Source organism: Lissotriton helveticus, chromosome 12 (assembly GCF_964261635.1).
Source record: "Lissotriton helveticus chromosome 12, aLisHel1.1, whole genome shotgun sequence".
Taxonomy (NCBI): Eukaryota; Metazoa; Chordata; class Amphibia; order Caudata; family Salamandridae; genus Lissotriton; species Lissotriton helveticus.
This window is the reverse complement of record NC_136073.1, coordinates 520,873,449-520,892,000: the sequence shown is the minus strand read 5'-3', so window position 1 is coordinate 520,892,000 and position 18,552 is coordinate 520,873,449.

Below are 18,552 nucleotides of genomic sequence, written 5' to 3'. Positions count from 1 at the left end.
CCATTCCGAGCAATCCACTGGCTGAATGATGTTTAACTCTTCCAGTCAGGTTAATTCCTTTCTTAATGGATCCCACATCAGGTGGGGAATTGGTCTAGTTTTGTGAACTACCGGACTAGCTTTGTGTTTCAATTGAATTCTATGTTGAAAGTTGTTGAGTAATCCTAACTTTTCCGAAAAAACTTCTATAAATTCCTTGGTAATGTGCTCACAGTTGTTTGCCAGGTTAGTAAAAAATACTCGCTCTGGGTCATTGGGCTCTAATTTAATTCCCAACTCTTTTTGGTGTTGCTACCCCAACGAGTTGGAACCATTTTCTACGACATATACTTAGCCAACAGTGGAACGGTCCTTGAAAGAAATGATAGACTTGAACATTCCCTTCATGGGAATGGGGTCCTTATTATAACCACTGGGGGCTATATCTGCTTTTGAAGGTTTACTTTGATCTTGACCTATAATGGATTCGAAATCCGAGTAATTCACCAGGGTGAATGGGGAACATGAATCTGCAAACATTTTAAGATTTCTTCCCTCAATGTAGACTTAATATTCAGGCTATTTCTGTTTGTCTGCCCCCACTTCATTGACCTGAATAATTATCTTCTTTACTTGAGCTTTATCCTCACTGGGTTTGTTGCTCCAAGTTTTCTTTGGGAAGCATCCACATACCCTTGCCAGGTGCCCTTCCTTATTACATTTCCTGCACCAAGCAGATCTTGCCTGACAATTGGGATCATTGGCTAAGTGGTTGTTACTTCCACAGCGAAAACACTTCAATTTTGAATTTTCCAGATCCCTTCTTGATTTTGTAAGTATCATTTCTGATTTTACATACTTCTGTTTCTTCTTCTATGTTGGTTATCTCTGCTACTTTGTTGTCTGTGTTGGTGTTTATTTCTTTGATACAAATGTCAGTGTGTTCAATGGACTTAGCAATTTTAATAGCTTTTGTAACAACTTCTTCTGAATTTCTTTGCTATTTTTGCAGCGTACTAACTGGTCTCTGATTAAAGAATCATTTAAGTCCTGGATATCACACAACTTGCTGAGACCCCTGAGAATTGCAACATAAGTTGAAACGCTTTCTTGTTTTCCCCGAGTACGACTGAAGAATTTATGTCTCTCTAAATCTATGTTTACTTTGTCTCCAAAATGAGTACGTAACTTTACCAGCGTGAAGTTGTACACATCATTATCATCATCATCATCATCATCAATTTCTGGTTTTGGGAGTGATTCAAACACTTTTCTTCCTGTGGGACCTAAATTGTGCAATAAAATATGCTGTTTCTTGAACTCACTGAATTTCTCCCCTCCTATTGCCACAAGATAGGACTCAAATATCTTTTACCATTCTTCCCATGGGATACTGGGTTCCCCAAATTCATTCAGGAAAGGAGATGGTTGTGAAATGCTGGCAGCTGCCATAATGATATACCAGGATGAGAGATGTGCTTTTGAAGAAATAAAAGTTGTCTAGAGATATAGAAAACAACACAGGACAACGCTGGTCCACAATAAACTATATAAGGCAGCACACAATGGCAAGTAAATGGTTAAAAAAATAACAATACTTCTTGAATAATATTAATGAAATGCTTATAAGGACATCTGATTTCCTAATTCTTTATATCAGTATGGAACAGCGTACAACAAGTAGAGTAATAAAAAGAGGTATCGATAGTGAAAATCACACAAGGTAACTGAGGAGACTCTGATAACCGTGCTATGAATAGAACAAGATTTGTCACGCTGAGGAGTGCGTGTCTCCGAAATGATTGGTGTGTGTGTCACTGAGTTGATCATCAGACTGTAATGAAATATTTTAATTTTGACACGCATAGGAGTGCGTGTCTCCGCTTGCTGAGGTGGAAGAAATGCTGAATATATGGTGTGCGTGTGAGTAATCTTCAAGCCCCCACATAAATGACTACTGACACGCATATCTCCTACGAATGCCTCGAAGAATGTGAGGCAGGCAGTGCGAACAACCGGCCCTCAAGTTTAGCTGCGTCGGAAAAGGCGGCTCCAAGAAGGCTCGGGCACAAGAGGCGTTTCCTGACTGGAACCGTCCTGCGCAGCCGCTGAATGTTCCGGAGCGTGAGGAGCCTTCTTGTGAACTCGATGATTGGGTTCACTGTGGGGATTTTGTTTCGCTGTTGTGGGGACAGAGTTGCTCCATACACAGCCACTGAATAGACCCTGCATGACCTGAGCCAAAACTGAGGAGATCCTGGGCCCCTAATCTGAAGAGAAACAGCGCTGCAAGCTTTTGGAGCCACAGAGGATGCTTGTGGTCCGAGCCGCTACCACCAAATGTACGTTATTGGATTTATGTTGCTTTTTCCTTTTGTCCGAGTCATTGGGACTATAGACCTGACTCAAATAGGAAGAAGGGTGAGTGAATTAGCTACCCATAGAGAGTGCCTAAGATTAGCACTAACTATATAGGTCCTGAAGAAAGCCCCCGGCCGTTTGGGCGAGTTAAAGGGCTGAAACATGTTGACCTTTCACATGGACAATCAGGTGATATAGAACAGCGACTATTCTATATGCGCACCATCACAGTTTTTAACCTAGCCTCCTCTCCTACCAAATAAAGTTCTGATGGGAAGGAATAGGAAGCAATTTTAATTCACCTCACTATTTGTTATCACTGATCACTACTGCTATCACCAGTTGGTCTACTTCCAGGTGGAGGAAAGCATTTTGTCAAAAAAGACCCGATGATGATGCTTTCACATTTTATGATAAGTGGAGAATCAAGATATACTGCTTTACCATCTCTGTACTTGAATGAGGGTTTTTAATTTGGTCAACACACCTGGCCCTGGTAATACAGGTACAAGTGATCCATTTTCCCCTTGATTAACTAACAAAAAATATAGATATCAGTCAAGGATTGATTACTTCCTAATAGATAGCAGTATGAAGGATTGGGTATGGCAAATAGATCACGTGGGGATTCATCTGTCAGATCATTCGGCAGTGATACTCTGATTGAAGATATGCGAGGGGGGTACCGAATCTAGATGGGCCTTGGATGGTACGATAATGCGGGAGGAGAGAGTTATAGAGGCACTAAGTAGGGAGACAGAAGAGTTTTTTTAGTTCAACGGGGGCTCAGTGGCAAGTGGAATGATCTGGGATGCATACAAGGCCTTTTTAAGGGGAAGATTAGGTGCATTGGTGGCAATATTATTAAGAGATGTCAGCATTGGAAGAGCTGGGCCGTTCATTAGAAAGGGATCTGATCAACCCTAGAGTAGACAAAGGGGCCCGGGAAGGATTGCTACAGAAAATAACAAAAGTAAAATTCAAATTGACTCCAATCTTACAAGACAGGGTTAGTAAAAGGTAGATGGTCAGCCGGTTGGCCCATTTTGAATATAGTGAGGGATGTAGCAAGCTGCTAGCTTGGAAAGCCATAAATGAGCCGGTGAGATACAGGATAAACCAGGTCAAATGTGATCAGACAGGGGCCTTAACTGGAGACAATAAAGGGATCAAGCAAACCTTTCATAGTTACTACATTAGAGTTTGCCAGGAAGAGCTAAATATCACAGAAGAAGAGGCAAAGTCATGGTTAGGACACAGCTGGGCTGATCCCTTTCCATCAGAAAACAGTAGACAGCTGAATGGGGAGATTAATATGAGGGAAGTAGAACAGGTAGTATGACAGGACAAGATAGGGAAGGCCTCTGGAGCCTATGGCCTGCCCCATGAAGTCTACAAAGCTTTTGCGAACTAATTAACTCCTATTTTAGCAAAACAAGTTAATGACCTGTTCGTGGAAGGGTCTGAAATTCCGATCTCATGGAAGGACGCTACAATTACACTAATTTTGAAACCAGAAGAGCGCCCGAAAAATGTGACTCTTTTTGGCCAATTTTGCTTTTAAATTGTGACTATAAGATCTTTGCAAACATTCTGGCTGATAGGCTCAGTGGGTCAATGGCTGAGTTGGTGCATGAAGATCAAAAAGGATTCATACTAGAAAGATCATTCGAAGGTATTGACCTATACATCAATTGGCTCTATAAATCTGGCAACTGCCTATGAGCTCCAGCTTGCGGTAGTGGCACTGGATGCCACCAAGGCAGTTGAGCGGGTCAACTGGGCCTACTTACAAGGTGTGGTGAAATACTTAATCTCAGGACAAATTTCTGTAGGGCGCTGGCGGGATTTTATGCCGCACCAGAAGCTAGATTTTTGGTCAATGGCTCCTCGACAGACCCTCTACATATTACTAGGGGTACGAGACAATGTTGCCCCCTGTTACCACTCTTATTCGATCTTTTCATCGAGCCACTAGCCAGATAAATTTGGATGGACCCAGACATTGTACCATTTCAATATAATGGCTGGACCAAGAAATTAGGTCTATATGCTGTTGACATAGTTATTTATACAACCCATCTACAAAATACCTTGAGTCGTACTATGACCCTGAAGGCAGACTTCGGAAAGATTTCAGGATACAACATCAATACGGATAAAACGGAGATAATGACCTGGAACATGGAGGCAGGAGATGTTGCTACTAAAGGTGAAATGAGATTCTTGGGAGGTATGATATCACAGGATATTAAAAAATGTAACTAAACTAAACTTTGTAAAAGTCAAGAAAAAGGATTGGAGGACTTCTGAAAATTGGCCTCATTGATAAAAAGACTGCAACCAGGAGGAAAGATGAAACAGCCTTTAATCATAACAGCTTCTCTCTCCACCAGTACAGGTCCCTCACATGAACATTCTACGGTCGCCTTCAGAGTCTCTGGGAAGTACCAACCAGAATGCTGGTTAGGGGAAGGTGGAACGTACCAAGTATAATACCAGATACCAGTACTGTTAAATGTAGGGTAGTAAAACATAACATAACCAGATTGTAACACATCCTTCCCCCTTAATATAATTACAATCAAATCCTATTGTCAAAGTACAGTCTGAGTTTTTTATGGCATATATATCATATACCCTAAATTGATAAACAAAGCAAATAAAAAGCAAGTACTGAGCAAATAACGCAACAAGATACAACGCAAATTTCTCAAGGAAGAGGCAAAGAAGTTCATTTGTACATAATAAAGTCTTTGTGCCATACAGGTGTTTTGCGTGTTCTTTGGGTTGGGGTAGGGTTAGATGGGTGCGATGAAGTAGGAAGGTCCTGTGTCACTTGTCTGTTTTGTTCTTGTTGTGATTTGACTAACCTCTCCATACTCCACATTTGGTCATCATCTAAAATGACAGTGTTGTTTCTTACCGTCGTTATACACATAGGTTTTGAGAACTTACTCTCAGGATTGCCTTTCCTGAGATTTTTGATACAAACTCAGTCTCCTATTTTACATTGAGGAATCTTGGTCCCATGTTTGGAGTCATAATGATCTTTGTATTTGCTTTGGTGAATATGGATTTTGTCATTAAATCCTTGCATGTCCCTAGTGATGTGGGATCCCCCGCCTAGCCAGTGGGAAAGAACTTGGTACAGGGTTTTCTTCCTCTTCAGGCTGAAAAAAGGGGAGACTCCAGTGACTTGATTAAGGGTGGTGTGATAGGCCCACAACATTTCTTGTAGGGCTTGGTCAATGGAATTGTTGTTGCTACTAGCTAACTGAATGCACCCTTTAACCATACGGTTCATTCTCTCTACCAGACCATTTGCCCTGAGACAGTAAAGTAGTGATCATATGTGTGTTATGTTAAGCATGCTGAGGAATTCTGTCATGGTATGAGATACAAATTGGACCCCATTGTCAGTAACAATGGAGGCTGGAATGCCTTCCATAGCAAATGTATCTCTCAGAATTTGAATGACTGTCGCAGTAGTTATTTGATTAACCATTTTAACAACGGTCGAATGTGAATGATAGTCTACTAGGACTAATGCAAACTGCTTAATTACTCTTGGGAGATTAAATGGGCCCATTATGTCTAGAGCAATTTTCTCCCAAGGTTTGTTTGGTACAGAGATCAGAAAAATTGGAGTTTTCCTAGATATCTTAGATTTATCGCTGTTTGCTTAACCTTGTCTTCTACTAATGAATCCATGTTAGGAAACCAGTACCATTCACGTAGTCTTGCCTTGGTCAAGCTTCTACCTAAGTGACCTTTGTGAACAAGATCAATTATCTTGCTTCTGATGGCCTCGGGAGGAATTATCTTGTCCTTTCTAAACAAAATACCCTTGTCTGTATTAGGTTCATGGCGTACTTCCCAGAACTTCTTTATGTCAGTGTTCATTTGGTCTTAAGAATCAGGCCACCCATGTAAAGTGTATGATATGAGTTGTGTCATGGTGCTGTCAGTGTTCATGCAACTTAACCATTCTTGGGAAGAGATTGTGGAAAGATTAATTTGAAAGATAGGGTATTCTGCTCTTCTTTATGGAGAGGGCTTCTGGAATGGAAATCTGCTGCAGCATTTTGTATCCCTGGCACATACTCAACTTTAAAACAGAAACCTTCCAACCCCAGAATCCATTTGGCGGGGGGTGTTACAAAAATTGTTTTTCGGGTTGAACATAAAAACCAATGGTTTGTGATCAGTGCGTATACAAAACTCTAACCCCCAAAGAAAAAAAACTTGAAATGTTTCACACCCCAAAAACAAGCTAAGGCTTCCCTTTCCACCACTGAATAATTCAATTCTGCCTTAGTCAAAGATCGTGAGGCAAATGCCATGATCCTTTCTTTAATCCAGAAAACAGCAAAGGGTCTTGACTCGGACTCTGTAAGGCTGAGCCAAATAACAATAGAACAACACAACTGCCAATACTGAGCTCAACTCCTAGAAGACTTTTTAGCAAAACTTTATGAATAAAACATAATAGTCTGCTTTTTAAATTGCATCAACAAATGATTTATTCCATTTTCATTATCTTCATTATTTTTTGCAGAAAACGTGACTTTTGTGCATGAGAAAACATTGAAAAACACTTAAAACAGATTCAATACAAACATATATACAATTCGATCAAAAACTACCTTCACTCAACCAATCAAACACTATCTCTTTTCACTCAATTGGCCAAAACATACACTCCTCAATCAACCTTCAGACATTCATCCAACATACAGGTCCCAATGTCAACAAAACAAGAGAGTAAAACAGATTTTCAAATACAACAATTTCCTTAGATTTGTGTATTTTCTAACATGATTCAAATCAAAAACTTTTTCCCTCCTATTTACAAGAATAATCTAAGTGGACTGGGACCAGATCAGGTCAACACGTTTCGAACCCGTGAATATTGGGGTTCTCCTCAGGACCAACAGACTCTTAAATCTTCAGGATCAATGATCCTCTTGCGTATCTGAATTCAAGTGAATCAGTTTCCCCAGTGTTCTTAAGTCATATCTGAGTAGGCAGCAGGGTATCCGTCGTGTTTCCTGCTGCCGCCAACTTCAGCAGCGGCCCCTGCATGGTAATTTAAATATGCGCTCGATCACGGTTTCACAAAAAACGTCCTCTCCGTTGAAGCCGGTACCCCACTTCCGCAAGTACTGGAGCCTGCAAAGATCCTTTCTTTGCCATCAATCATTTGTGATAGCGTCGCCCCCAAACCCTTCCCACTCACATCTGTGGTGAGGATAGGATTCCTGTTATGTTCAAAGTTACACAGATATGGAGCAGAAAGTATGCTTTCTTTTACTTTTGAAAAGGTATTTTGCTGTTCCTCTAATCATTGGAATTGAGTGTTTTTTTCAGTGAGATCTCTGAGATTGGCGGTGAGCTCAGCAAAATGATTGATATATTTCACCATGTATTCAGCCAATCCCAGAAAGGATTTGAGTTCTTCTTTATTGGTGGGCGCTGGAGCCTCTTTTTACTGCCTCGACTAGGCAGAATTTCAGTTTAAACCCATCTCTGGAAATGCAATGTCTCAGATACTCCACCGACTCCACACCCAGTTGGCACTTTTCCTTTTTCAGTGTAAGACCTGCATCCTTGAATTTCGAAAAAACTTGTCTCAAGATGTTGTCATGTTCCCCGACACTGGTACCGTAAATTAGGACATCATCCTGGAAGCATAGCGTTTTAGGTACTCCCTCAAGAATGCGCTGCATAATTTTCTGAAATACGGCTGCCGCCGATGCTAGCCCAAATGGCATGCGACAGAACATGAAGGTTCCCTAGGGAGTGGTAAATGCCGTGAATCTTCTGGAGTCTGGATGTAGCTCCACTTGATGATAGGCCATGGAGAGATCCAGAACGCTGAAATGAGTAGCCTTCCCCATTGTGCTCAGCATCTCATGGATACGGGGTAAGGGATGTCTTTCAACTAAAATGCTGTTATTTAAGTCCCGTAAATCAATGCACATCCTGATGTCCTGACTATGGTTCTTCGTGGCGATAACAATGGGGGCCACCCATTCCGAGCAATCCACTGGCTGAATGATGTTTAACTCTTCCAGTCAGGTTAATTCCTTTCTTAATGGATCCCACATCAGGTGGGGAATTGGTCTAGTTTTGTGAACTACCGGACTAGCTTTGTGTTTCAATTGAATTCTATGTTGAAAGTTGTTGAGTAATCCTAACTTTTCCGAAAAAACTTCTATAAATTCCTTGGTAATGTGCTCACAGTTGTTTGCCAGGTTAGTAAAAAATACTCGCTCTGGGTCATTGGGCTCTAATTTAATTCCCAACTCTTTTTGGTGTTGCTACCCCAACGAGTTGGAACCATTTTCTACGACATATACTTAGCCAACAGTGGAACGGTCCTTGAAAGAAATGATAGACTTGAACATTCCCTTCATGGGAATGGGGTCCTTATTATAACCACTGGGGGCTATATCTGCTTTTGAAGGTTTACTTTGATCTTGACCTATAATGGATTCGAAATCCGAGTAATTCACCAGGGTGAATGGGGAACATGAATCTGCAAACATTTTAAGATTTCTTCCCTCAATGTAGACTTAACATTCAGGCTATTTCTGTTTGTCTGCCCCCACTTCATTGACCTGAATAATTATCTTCTTTACTTGAGCTTTATCCTCACTGGGTTTGTTGCTCCAAGTTTTCTTTGGGAAGCATCCACATACCCTTGCCAGGTGCCCTTCCTTATTACATTTCCTGCACCAAGCAGATCTTGCCTGACAATTGGGATCATTGGCTAAGTGGTTGTTACTTCCACAGCGAAAACACTTCAATTTTGAATTTTCCAGATCCCTTCTTGATTTTGTAAGTATCATTTCTGATTTTACATACTTCTGTTTCTTCTTCTATGTTGGTTATCTCTGCTACTTTGTTGTCTGTGTTGGTGTTTATTTCTTTGATACAAATGTCAGTGTGTTCAATGGACTTAGCAATTTTAATAGCTTTTGTAACAACTTCTTCTGAATTTCTTTGCTATTTTTGCAGCGTACTAACTGGTCTCTGATTAAAGAATCATTTAAGTCCTGGATATCACACAACTTGCTGAGACCCCTGAGAATTGCAACATAAGTTGAAACGCTTTCTTGTTTTCCCCGAGTACGACTGAAGAATTTATGTCTCTCTAAATCTATGTTTACTTTGTCTCCAAAATGAGTACGTAACTTTACCAGCGTGAAGTTGTACACATCATTATCATCATCATCATCATCATCAATTTCTGGTTTTGGGAGTGATTCAAACACTTTTCTTCCTGTGGGACCTAAATTGTGCAATAAAATATGCTGTTTCTTGAACTCACTGAATTTCTCCCCTCCTATTGCCACAAGATAGGACTCAAATATCTTTTCCCATTCTTCCCATGGGATACTGGGTTCCCCAAATTCATTCAGGAAAGGAGATGGTTGTGAAATGCTGGCAGCTGCCATAATGATATACCAGGATGAGAGATGTGCTTTTGAAGAAATAAAAGTTGTCTAGAGATATAGAAAACAACACAGGACAACGCTGGTCCACAATAAACTATATAAGGCAGCACACAATGGCAAGTAAATGGTTAAAAAAATAACAATACTTCTTGAATAATATTAATGAAATGCTTATAAGGACATCTGATTTCCTAATTCTTTATATCAGTATGGAACAGCGTACAACAAGTAGAGTAATAAAAAGAGGTATCGATAGGGAAAATCACACAAGGTAACTGAGGAGACTCTGATAACCGTGCTATGAATAGAACAAGATTTGTCACGCTGAGGAGTGCGTGTCTCCGAAATGATTGGTGTGTGTGTCACTGAGTTGATCATCAGACTGTAATGAAATATTTTAATTTTGACACGCATAGGAGTGCGTGTCTCCGCTTGCTGAGGTGGAAGAAATGCTGAATATATGGTGTGCGTGTGAGTAATCTTCAAGCCCCCACATAAATGACTACTGACACGCATATCTCCTACGAATGCCTCGAAGAATGTGAGGCAGGCAGTGCGAACAACCGGCCCTCAAGTTTAGCTGCGTCGGAAAAGGCGGCTCCAAGAAGGCTCGGGCACAAGAGGCGTTTCCTGACTGGAACCGTCCTGCGCAGCCGCTGAATGTTCCGGAGCGTGAGGAGCCTTCTTGTGAACTCGATGATTGGGTTCACTGTGGGGATTTTGTTTCGCTGTTGTGGGGACAGAGTTGCTCCATACACAGCCACTGAATAGACCCTGCATGACCTGAGCCAAAACTGAGGAGATCCTGGGCCCCTAATCTGAAGAGAAACAGCGCTGCAAGCTTTTGGAGCCACAGAGGATGCTTGTGGTCCGAGCCGCTACGTGTTCCAGGTAAGTGAAAGCAGCCGCAGAGTTGAAGCCGCTGTGGTGACAGAGCTATGTAAAGTCAGTTTAAAGTATTTTGACAATAATGGGAAACATGAGTATAACCCTCAGATAGAAAGTTCACAAATAACATGTGGAATGGAAGTTGAGGTCTGATCCGCCAACTCCGCTAATGACAGCTGAAACGCCGCAGTCCTGCGCAGTTGAATTTATAGTGTAAAATACACTAATACTTGGGTGTCACTACACTTTTAAACCCAAATATGTCACTGGAAGATACCAAAAGCCTTAGTGATCTGGGCAATGTTGATTAGAGAACCAGATCGTGAGTCAAGGCAAAAGGCAAATACGCTGCTCATAATATGCTGGTTAGATGGCTACATGATAATGTTTGATGTTGTTTCCCAGAGCTTTTAAGGAAAGGTATAGGCTCGCTCAACATCCGCCGTCTAACTCTTTAAATTGAGCAGTTTTAACAAAGGTAAACAAGACCTCACCAGTTCCGTTCGTTGAATAGGCACACACGTTCTGAATCACTGAAGAACTGCCTCGCATAACAATGGCTGAAGGTGAAGTTCAAGCAGGAATTTGGCAGATCACCACGAATAAACTGCGTTGCTGGTGGAGTTCAAGCAGAAGGGGAGGAGCAGGAAACATCTGTCCCCTTACACAGATCCTCGCCACTGATAAAAAGACTGCAACAAGGAGGAAAGATGAAACTGCCTTTATTCTTAACAGCTCCTCTCGCCACCAGTACAGGTCCCTCACATGAACATTCTAAGGTCGCCTTCAGAGTCTCTGGTAGGTACTAACCGGACTGCTGGTTAGGGGAAGGTGGAATGTACCAAGTATAATACCAGATAGCAGTACTGTTAAATGAAGGGTAGTAAAACATAACATAACCAGATTGTAACACTCATCTTCCGCTCACTTTATTCGGACGTGTAAACTTAGTAAAAATGCTAATCCTCCCCAAGTTCACATTTCTTTTTGACGCAATTCCCCAGCCTTTTAAGAAGGAATGGTTTATAAAGATTAAAAGTCAGATTAGCAGCTTTAATTGGTAATACAAAGGCCCAAGGATAGCATGGAAGAAATTGAGGAGGGTGGAAAAGGGAGTTTAGCTCTGACAGATTCGCTTTTTTATTCATGGGCCTTTTTAATGAAGAATGGTAGAATGCTGTTAAACAGACCCATACCCACTGAGATCGGGAGAGCTGGCTGTGAGGTCAATGCAGGAGGAAGGGGCGAATATGGTTTTATGTTTAAATATGCAGACCCCAAGTACTTCAAAAAGGTCAGGCAAAAAATCTTGGAGGGGCTGGCTGAGACTTGGGATAAGATCAAAAAAGTACTAAAATTAACATACCATAGCCTGCTGGCCCCTGTTTGGGACTCTCCCGGTTCCCCAGAATGAACAAATTATGTTTTGGCAGCCCCATTACAAGAGGCAGGTATTATACGATGAGAGCATATAATGCATGAAGGACACCTGATTACATGGCAAAAGTGTAAATCAAGCTTTTGGTACAACAATAGGAGAACAAGATGAGCTCAAAGATCAACTCATGTGATGTGATGTGATGTGAAAGGCATTTATAAAGCGCAACATACACTATGCAGTTTCTTGGCACTGAGGCAGAAGGACAGTAGGCCGCCACCTGGCAGAATCAGGGGTGAAGACAGAGAAGGGTGAGAGGGACCGGAAAAGAGGAGGAGAATTTTCAATTTAATTATAAGCTAAGCGAAATAGGTGAGTCTTAAGGAGGGATCTGAAGTGGGTGTAGAGCGAAGCCGACCTTATGTCCAGGGGGAGGGCGTTCCAGAGAGATGGAGCTAGGAACGAGAATCTTAAGCCTCCCCATTTCTTGTGCTTGACTCTGGGGACTTTGAGAAGGGCCAAGTGAGCGGAGCGCAGATTACGGGAGGGGACATAAGGATGAATAAGCGAGGAGATGAACGTAGGGCCTAAGCCGGCCAGAGATTTGAAGATGATGCTAGGGACAGTTGCCAAGAAGGAAATTGCAGTCATCTACTGGTTGATGGTCGAACTGGAGGATGAAGCATGTTGTACAAAATAGTTAAAACAACATACCTGAGGAGATATCATCTTTTCACCATTCACAGAGCCTACTGGCCCCCGCAGAGATTATCGGAGTTTGGGAAAGAAGGCAATGTAGCCTGCCCGAAATGTGGTAGTAAGAGGGAAGACGATGTGCACATGTTTGTGGATTGTCCAAAGATCCAGACATTCTGGAAGGATGTGAGTGAGCTCTGCCTAGTATTTTGGAGATCAATATCAATGTAAGCATCTTGCTTGTTATCTTTGGATGCTTAGACTCTTAGTAAAAAACTACAAAGAGCCAGGCAAGGATGATTGTTTACTCCATATTATTGGCACGTACAGAGATATGTAAACATTGGGTGCCCTCGGCCCCTCCCAGATATGATGACTGGATACTTTCTGTTAAGCATATAAACAGTTTGGACATGTCAGGTTTAGAATGCACGAATTCTGGCTTCCCGTGCTTAGTTGGTGTGAGCAACAAGATTAAGGAGAATTAGGAGTCCAATGATTATGCCTACTTCGTCTTGTCTGGCACTTTTATTTTTTCTTCTTCTCTTCTCTAAATAAATGGGAGAGAATGACAAGGAAATAGAGTGAAATTGAAGAAGAGGGAGGTTATAACTGAGGGCAGCAAAGTGTGAAACCCCCAAAAATCTTCCTATTTTCTTTCCTGCAAAAAAGGGCAGAGTACCCCATTTAAGGCACAAGTAGAATGGTGTTAAGAAGCAAATGAGGACAAAAAAATAAATAAAAATATTAATAAACCAAAAGACGAGCCTCATTTGCTTTTTTTGTTTAAATACACAATCACTTTCTTGGAAAATACACATAGGAAGAGAACAATAGATATTGTTGTTTCAAGCATACTTAGGGCCAGATGTAGGTAATCCCAGATTACCGATTCTTAAATACCGAATCATACCGATTCGGTATTTAAGAACTGGCAATCGGGATTTAGGTATTTTTACCGATTTCATTACCGAATCGGTATGATTCGGTAATTACCAAATCGGTATTTACCGATTCGGTAATTGCCATTCATTCCTATGGGCCGGTAGGCCCATAGGAATGAATGCAATTACCGAATCGGTAAATACCGATTCGATAATTGGGGGAAACATTGAAGGGTGGCAGGGTGTCACTTTGACACCCTGTTGCACCCCTCAATTGTGCATGGGTGCACATGTTGCAGACATACATGCCCTTAGGGCATGTATGTCTGCAACATGGCACTGTTTAAAAAGGAAAAAAAATGCTTTTTAAAGGGTTTTCATTATTTACCACCAAGTTCTAGTTGGTGGTAAATAACGAATTCTTAGACCCCTGTAGCACTGATTGCAGTGCTACCTACATGTCAAAATACAGAATCGGTAATTTTACCGATTCGGTATTTTACAGAATCGGTAAAATTACCGATTCTGTATTTTAACATGCCCCTACATCTCCATCTTCAAATACCGGTCGGTAACGGTCGAAATCGGCCGTTACTGGCCTGTATTTGCCTTCCTACATCTGGCCCTAAGTAAGGTAAATAGTAGTGTTGGAACATGTATTTATTCACAATTCTTACATTATTTTCCATTCCAAAAACAATTACTATGAATGCTCAATTATTAAACTGTTTTAGATCAAATTCATTTGGAAAGTTCAGTTTGCATGATATTTATGGTTCTGATAACAGTTTCTCTTAGAACCAAAACTTTTTTACTTTAGTCATAATCAATCAGACAGTTACTACAGGTGAACAATGTGTTCAATTTGAGATCATAAATTGTGCAAGTGCATTTTGTTCCACAGCTGCCATTTCCTACTTGTGCTTTTTGAATAGATTTTACAGTACTTTTATATGTGTGCAAAAACATTTTATACTTGTGGTCCATTCTAAAATGATTGTACTTTGTAAGTGCAATAAATGTTTTAAAGTGCACAATTTCTAAGCAATCCTATCCATTAGAGAATCTCTGTTATAATTGCCTGGGACATATATTGATACCGAAGCAATATGGTATATTGTAGTAAGTTTAATTATCCTATTCTCCAATTGTACCATTCTAAATTAGTTTTATGCCCCTATTTTCAAGATGTTGTTAAAAAATTAAATACATCAGATCAATTTCCTATGTGAACTAAAGTGTTACCCTAAAAAAGTGATAGTGTGTGTTTACCTTGTCCTCTCAAATTCTAGCTTCACTCTATTAATGAAAGTAGAGATCTGGATACATGATTCAATAAAGGCAAGTAAACAATTCCCCATCCACATTAAAACCATTAGGTTCTTTACTATCCAGTTCCAGGATGAAGTATGTTTCTAACTTTCTCAACTCTGTTTCTCTATGTCCACCCTTTCTTCTTCTAGGCACTTGTGCTATACAGCTATATCTCACCAGTGACAGATCACTTTGATGCTCCCTCTCAAAGTGCCTAGCCACGGGTTAGCTACAATCCTTATTGATTATTGCTCTTCTATGCTGTAATATCCTCTTATGTGCGGGTAGTGTAGTACTACCAACATACAATTTATTACAAGGACACCTTAAAATTCATATCACAAAACTTGTTTTGCATGTTAAAAATCCTCTTACTTCCACAGTTTTATTAAAAACTGTCTTAAAAGATTAAATATTCTCCCAGTGTTGACCTGCCTTGCATGTCAAACACTTTCTAAAGCCTTCCTTCTGCGGGAGCCAAGTCTGTTGTGATGTACCTCCCAGGAAGTCATTTTTGACAAGATAATCTCTAAATGATTTGGATTTTCAATATGTTATCTCTGGATTTTTTTGGGATGTTGTCCTACTAGCAGGTCCTCTCTAATAAAGTGCCAGTGCTTCTTTAAAGTCTTCGTATTTTCTTATGTTCAATAATATATGTTGTTATAAACCTTTGTGTACTATTCTGTCCCCTATTCTTCGTTTTCACTGTTGTTTTAGATGGTTCACACAATACTTTTTCTCTATTTAAGATTCTCGCTTTCTCTGAGGCTATTTCCTAGATTGAGAGTGGGTTACTGTAGGAGAGTAGGATCTGCTTTCCATGGTTACCCCCACTTTTTGGTGTGTTTCACTGGTTTTTCGACTTTATTCTGGCTGTGGCCCTGCTAATCAGGACCACAGCCTAGCTGTTCTCTCTCTAAATTGATACCATGTAGTTTAGGTACATACCAAATTGGTAACTGTGCCTCTAGTATATGGTACCTTAGGTACCTAGGGCATAGGTACCCCAGGGGCCTACCAAGCATGTATTATGCCACCCCTGGTTAGCCTTTCAAAATGGCACCACAGGTCTGCACTTGCAGCCTGGGTAAGGTGGTGTAAGCATCCCTTATTTAGATATATTATACCTATACCTTTATATATAGACACATATTAACCTATAAGTCACTCCTATGGCAGGCCTTGACAATCCTGAAGGCAGAGTGCTTGGTTTTGTGTGAGAGGGTGCCCTAGCATGAGCTATGCCCCTCTGCAGCTTTCGGAAATTCCTACTTATAGCTGTTCTATGATATAGCCATACTATATACTCTTAAGTGCATTATAATCCTTGCGGTTAATGCTAACTTTGGTTTGGCTTTATCAAAACATGTTGTGTAAGGTGTCAAACACTTTGGAATACTACCCCCCTCCTATTCTGGCGGTGGGGGTAGCATTCCACCCTTCTAGAGGGAGATGACATGTGCACACTGGTATACCCGGTTAAAGTTAAACAGAGCCTGAGCATCACAAAATGGATGCTGTTGCCACAGACACAAGTCTGACCTCCTGCTGCTGGATCAAACTCCAGCAGGAGAGGCCTGGACAAAAAGTTTCCAGTCCAGGGAGATGCTAGCACCCCCCAGACAGGCTTTAGTGTATTGGGGCAGGGTCGGTTGCATTCAGTGAATGCTTTTCAGACACTGGCTGGGGCACAGAAGGTGCTCCATGCATTTCCCAGTTCAAACCGGTTGCTGGGGTGCACTGCCCCAGCTCTGGCGCGAAACTGGACAAAGGGGAAGGGGTGTAACCACCCCCTCCCCAGGTCCTCCCATAGGTGAGATCCTAGAGTTAATCCTACCCCCAAACTTGGTATAAGTATAGGAACCCAGTCACTAGAACTTTAGACTACCCTGGACAAAACTCTGCAACATATATCTTGGACCTTCGACTTTCCATATTGACGGGAAGATGGTAGAAATCTCCCTAGAGGTCAAGGAGTGACCTCTCTGTTCAAACAGGCACCTAAGAGCATTTTGTCGGTCTGCATTTTCTAGGCTCCCACCAGATTCTGAAGAATCTATGACACAGGACATGGACTTCCAGACATCTCTGAGGCTGACACAAAATCCCAGCAAAGCTGAGACCTGCAGCCAACACGAGAGACGTGGGACCGGAACTCCTGGACATCCTGCAATTTTGCAACTGCACCTACTTTCCTAAGTTTCCTGAAGTTGTGCATTGGGGTACTTGAAGCCCCTGCCTGAGCACCTTTTTGCACTGAAGCTGAGAGGCCAGTACTCCATGAGTGACCCGTGAGTCCCCTTTCTTCACTGCAGCTTGAGGCTCCTTTGCGATCCCTAGTCTGCTGGCTAGTGGGTCCCCACAAAGATCAATCCTTTGTTTCTTGAGCGTTCCTGGTTGCTCCACATGTGATCTCCCTTCCAAAGGGTGAGTCCCTCAGGCCTTGCTGGTCTGCACCAAAGCCAATCTTGTCATCTTGCGTGGGTTGCTGTTAGCAAGGCTTGTTGGGTCCAATCCAGATACCAACAATGCAGCACTCGACATCCTTTGTGGGACAGCTCAAATCCAGCTCCAGGTTGTCGTCAACACCTCCTGGACCTCGTGGCTGAAGAGTCAAGCTTCACCTATTTCACCTGAAAATGCCCGACATTGGTTGGCATCTTCCTGTCACCATCCTGGTCTCTGGCTAGTGACCCAGACTCTGTCTCCTCTGCTTTCAGGTTCTTCAGATCTCTGATCCACCCTTGGATCCACCCAGACACTTTTCCTCTGGTCGCCTGCCGCACTTCTTTGCAGCTCTCCATTGGAATCGACGACGAAACCCAACACCAAAAGACACCTATGCACCCAACTTCCGAGGGTGAGGTAACACGAGTACTCTGGTGCTCCCATGGGTCTCGACTCTCGAAGTGTCTAAGTCTAAAAGGGTTCCATCGTAGCTCGTCCCTAAGTGTCCTTAATGTTTAAAAACGTAATTTGTATTTCCTGCACAAAGTCAATAGGTGATCCGGAGCTGTGTTTATCTGCACACGTCCCCCGTGGGTCTCCGGCGTCCCTACCTTGGGTGGTTTCTGGTTGCCCCAGCGGTTCTACAAGCCATAGGCCTAGTTTCTATCTTTCACGTGTTTCTTATACCACTATTTTAGTATATGGTTTGTGAGGCCCCTAGGGCATAACGTATACTGTGCAATTTATTGTGTGCTATTTAAAGTCCTTGTATTGTACTTTTGCCTCTAGCCTCATAAAGAGACTAGGGGGGTTTTGTTTAGAAAAAATACATATATATGTGATATATACCTTGTGTGGTGTACTTTCATTTGATCATTCAAGAGATTATAGTCTGGTAAAACAAGCTGCTTTACATTCCTTCAAGACTTAGCCTTAAAGCTGCTCTCCACAGCTACCACTAGGATAGCTTTCTCTAAAGGTTGTCTAAGCCTACCATCAATAAGGGTCATTTGGACTGGTACAAGGTGTCCGCTAGAATAGTGAACATCATATTCCAGGCCAACTTCTCACAGTTAAATAAAACAATATTTAATTTCCTACTCTGCTTTGTAATACTCTTCTAAAGTGCTACATG